The sequence below is a fragment of the Chiloscyllium plagiosum genome, unplaced genomic scaffold (genome assembly GCF_037043375.1).
Source record: "Chiloscyllium plagiosum isolate Xiang-an unplaced genomic scaffold, Cpla_swu_hap1 HiC_scaffold_172, whole genome shotgun sequence".
Lineage (NCBI taxonomy): Eukaryota > Metazoa > Chordata > Chondrichthyes > Orectolobiformes > Hemiscylliidae > Chiloscyllium > Chiloscyllium plagiosum.
Window position 1 is genome coordinate 40,490 of NW_028270311.1, and position 4,806 is coordinate 45,295.

The following is a 4,806-nucleotide window of genomic DNA, read 5'->3' on the forward strand; positions in this document are numbered from 1 at the left end:
AGGCACACACACACACACACACACGCACACAGACACGCACACATACAGAGTCTCAGAGAGAGTGGCACACACACACACACACACACACACACACATACACACGCACACAGACACACTCACACACACACATAGAGTCTCAGAGAGAGAGACACACACAAACACACACATAGGGAATACAAAATGACAAAAAGTGTGGTTAAACTTTTAGTACTTCCCTATTGTGTGGCACCATCCAATTCTCTCACCATATTATCCAGCTGTATTAATACTTCTTGGGGGAAGCATGGCAACGTGTGGTGTAAATTCATCCTGCTAAATGTTACATGTTTTGGTGGGTACCTTTATGACTGGTATCCTAGATTCCAACTGCTGTTCACCGGCTGCCTGTTTCTATTCAAGCTAGAAATTGGCAAGTTACACATTTAAAGTTTACATCACAATTCTTTTAATACTGGGTGATCGCATATCCCTGTCATAGCACGTATACAGATTGACTTTAAATTTATGCAGAAAACAGTGTTCATTAACATGAAATCATTCTTCCATTATCCTTCTGACAGTGAATTTCGTGGCGATTATGATCCTCTCCCAGAGAAAGTGTGGCCTCGCTATCTGCACAACATGCTATCTGGTGGCCATGACAGCAGCAGGTCTACTGGTCATTATCAGTGAGGTCATACTGAAGCAAATACATTTTTATTATTTCCCGGTATGTTTCCTGGACGTCATTCCTGTGTGCAGTGTTATCAATATGCATAGACTGTTATGTCTGGTTCACTGTCGCATTTACCTTTGATCGGTTCGTCAGCTTTTGTTGCCACAAACTGAAAACTAAATATTGCGCTGTGAAAAACGCATCTGCAATTCTCTCAATAACCGGTATTCTGTTATGTTTAAAAAATGTTCCTCGGTACTTTAGATTTGAGCCCAGAAAGATAATCAGAAACATACCATTTTACTGCAGGAATAAGGGAAGCTACTTCACTGACTCTCGCTGGATTGGATTCCACTCATTTGCTGTGGCTCTAACCTCATTGGTGCCATTCTATTTCATTGTGTTCCTCAATGTCCTGACAATCACACGCATTTTATTTAAATCAATCAAGTCCGTAATGGACCGAGGGGTCAGAGTAAGGAAGGGAAGCAGGTTGACACCGAAATGAAGAGTAGAATTAAGGTAGTCATTTTACTCTTCACCATATCTGGAAACTTTATCCTTCTCTGGCTGGTATATGTTTTATATATCTTTGATGTCCCAGATCATTTAAATGATTATGACTATGAAATCTTTGAACTTGTCAGGTACATGCTGCACAATGTAAGTTGCTGCACGAACACCTTATTTATATGGCAGCTCTGCCCACGTTCAGAGCTCAGTTCAATAGAGCGGTGAAATATCCAGTTTCCAGGCTTGTTGAACTAATCACTGCATAAATCTGACAAAAGCTCGAAGTCCCATGGGTAATGGGCAAGAAATGATCATGGAGGACCAAAGGGAACCCTTCTAGAGATGCAAATCTGTCAGAGAGATCACAGAAGATAGAATATTTAGCAGACATCAAGAGAACCTAAAGAAGATGGAGATAATGACACAGGTTTCCCATTCAGGCAGCAGAGGTAATATTTCTGTACTGGAAGAGGGTCACTGGACACGAAACATTCACTCTGATTACTCTCACACAGATGCTGCCAAACCTGCCGAGGCTTTGCAACAATTCCTGTTTTGCTTTGTTTAAAATTTTGCGGACCAGTGAGAATGAGCTAGAGACACTGCATAGACCAAAGGTCAGTGGAGCAAGGGAAGGAGTCATGACTTTTCCAAGATAACCAGGAGGGAAGTAGCAGGAGAAGTGTCTCTGCTTCCTCCTGTATCAGAGGAAGTGATCCAGCGTGTCCACTCCAACTCTGCTTCTTCGGTTTTCAGCTTTTTCCATCCAAGAAAATAAACAACGTTTCTGTTTTCAAAATGAAAATCCTTGTCGATGCTGGACTGTTTTTTATGCTTCAATAAAATCATCCCAATTATTCATGTCATTCTGATTCTCCCACCAGTTGCTGGTACTGGGGGTATTCTGTTCTCCAGCTGCCTAGTGAGAGTGCTCGGGTGATTGGGAGGTGGGGGATATGAGGGGTAGAGTGGGGATAATCTAGACAGATCATCTCCATAAACATGATGATTGCGAACATTAAGTATCTCAGTCGAAGGAACCTGTCTAAAGGATTGGGAGAAAATCTAGAGACAGTTCCAGGAACTGAGTCTACATTCAGCACAGGGGTCAATGTCATCGCCTGACATTAGATCACACACTCCATACCTTCCCGGGTATTACCTCAGACAGTTCCCAATCTCAGTTTTAAATCCGAGCTTTTGGCTAACTTCGAACCAGGTCTTAGCATCAAGTGTGTTTGTTTGTGTTTAATTATTGCATCAATTCATATGCTGTTTAAATCTTCCTACACCCTGTTCTTACATCATTACTGGAAATTTCAGACTCAGACTTGACATGTTAAACATGATTTTATTGTCAGTAGGCTTCATGTCGCTGAAGTGCCTGCTATCCATTAGGTAACACCATGTGGTTTCCATCTGAACTGCGCTGTCTCCAGCAACATCAAATTGGTCTTGCCTACAAATCTGTATTTTAAAGTTATCTTGCTATCAGATATGTCAATGATTTCACCCAGGCTGAAGCATCTATGAGTGTGCACGGCCTCTATCTCTGTAAGTACCTCCAACCCGGAAACGTTCCCTGTTTCAGGAATCCATCCCAATAAGCTGCATTGGTCTTTACAATCACCTAGCAACTCACTCAGAGTGGAAGAGAGTCATCCTCAATGTGAGAGACCCCAGTGATGCTGTGTGTAGAATGTGTTACAGAGCGATTTTGTGATTGAGGATCCAAAGGGATATTCATATCTTCAATGAAAGGGAAAATCTGGCCGAGAGAGTTTCACAGCAGACTACCTGTGGGCTGCACGGTGGCACAGGTGGGCTGCACGGTAGCACAGTGGTTAGCACTGCTGCCTCACAGCGCTAGAGACCCGGGTTCCAATCCCGACTCAGGCGACTGACTGTGTGGAGTTTGCACATTCTCCCCGTGTCTGCGTGGGTTTCCTCCGGGTGCTCCGGTTTCATCCCACACTCCAAAAATGTGCAGATTAGGTGAATTGGCCACGCTAAAAATGTCTGTAGTGTTAGGTTCAGGGGTCAATGTAGGGGAATAGGTCTGGGTGGGTGCACTTCAGTGGATCGGTGTGGACTTGTTGGGCCGAAGGGCCTGTTTCCATACTGTAAAGTAATCTAATCTACCTCCCTGTCCTTATCCGGTCTGCTAGAAATAGCTGACAATGTATCATGTGTCCTCCTCCTCATTGACTCCACTATCAGTTACATTTCTGATACCATAAATCCCTCTGGATAATGATATTAAATAACTTCTCACTATTTTCATCCGAGTCATTCTGTTCTTTATATTTCTGTTCCTCCTACAAACGTGAACCACATGTTGTCATTGCACCATCCTCCACCACTTCCTCTGACAGCTCATTAGCTTCACTCAGCAAGTCCCGGGGATGACAGGACTGTCCCATGAAAAGGTAGTTTATCTGGGCATGTATTCAGGACAATGAGAGGGGGATCTGATGGAAATGTATCCAATTCTAACGGTTGGACAGACTCGATACAGGGGGTGGGCTGCATCCCCTTGGCAGGTGTTCTCATAACAAGCATCACAGTTTCAGGGCATGGGCTCACCCATTTCTAACAGAGAGGAAGACAATTATCTTCACACAGAGTGATCAACCTGAGGAATTCTCTCCCACAGAAGTCTGTGCAGGACAGGTTACTGAGTATATTCAGGAAAGATATTGATAATATATGTTTACTGGTTAATGCCATTATGGGGTTTGGAGAGAAATTGGGAATATAGCAATGAGACAGAGAATCAGACATGACAACACTGAATGGGAGAGCAGACTACAAGGGCAGAATGGCCTCTTCTGGTTTCTGTGTTTCTGTCAGTTTAATGTCCTTCTGAAAATCTCGCCGTAAAAAGTATCAGTGATTAAATCGGGGAAGCACATCAGTAGCTGTTTTCGTTCAAACGTTCCTGCATCTTGAAAACGTGATTTTCTTTGCAGAGACGATGAGCAGTCAGTGTGAGGATCAAAGTGAGCCACAGGGCTCCTGATGCTGTCTCAGTGAAACAGTCACAGGAAGGCTTCCTTACTGTCGATGGCCGATCGCCTACAATAAAGAACGACACTTCATGGAACTTCCGGATTGTTCACGGTCCCTGGCTGTGAATGTTCTGTGTGATTTTCGGGCAATATAAATGTAGCAGAAATACACTGAATATCCTCATTTAAACGGAGGATTGGGCAGTTATAAAGCACTTTCTGTTTTATATCTTAAGGGTATCCCAAAATGTTTTACAGGTAATCGAACTTTTCTGGAATTTATCTGGAATTGTAGGGAATTGAGGGAATTTAAGAAACAGGGCGACTTACAGACACTAATAAAGAGCCAGAGCCACAGCTACAGGATGAGGTTGTCCTGGAGATGTTTCCGAGCTCAATCTGTGACCCACACAAGACCGGGACACCAGTGGATGGAAGACAACCAGGTTTTGGTCATATGGAGAAGTGTTTTATGGTCTCTGTGATTGTTATGGATCTAGACTACCAAAAGGCCTTTGATAAGGTGCCTCATGGGAGGCTGCTGAGTAAGGTGAAGGCCCATACTGTTCGAGGTGAACCACTGGCAGAGATTCAGGTTTGGCTGAAGGCAGAGAGGTGGGATAAAAG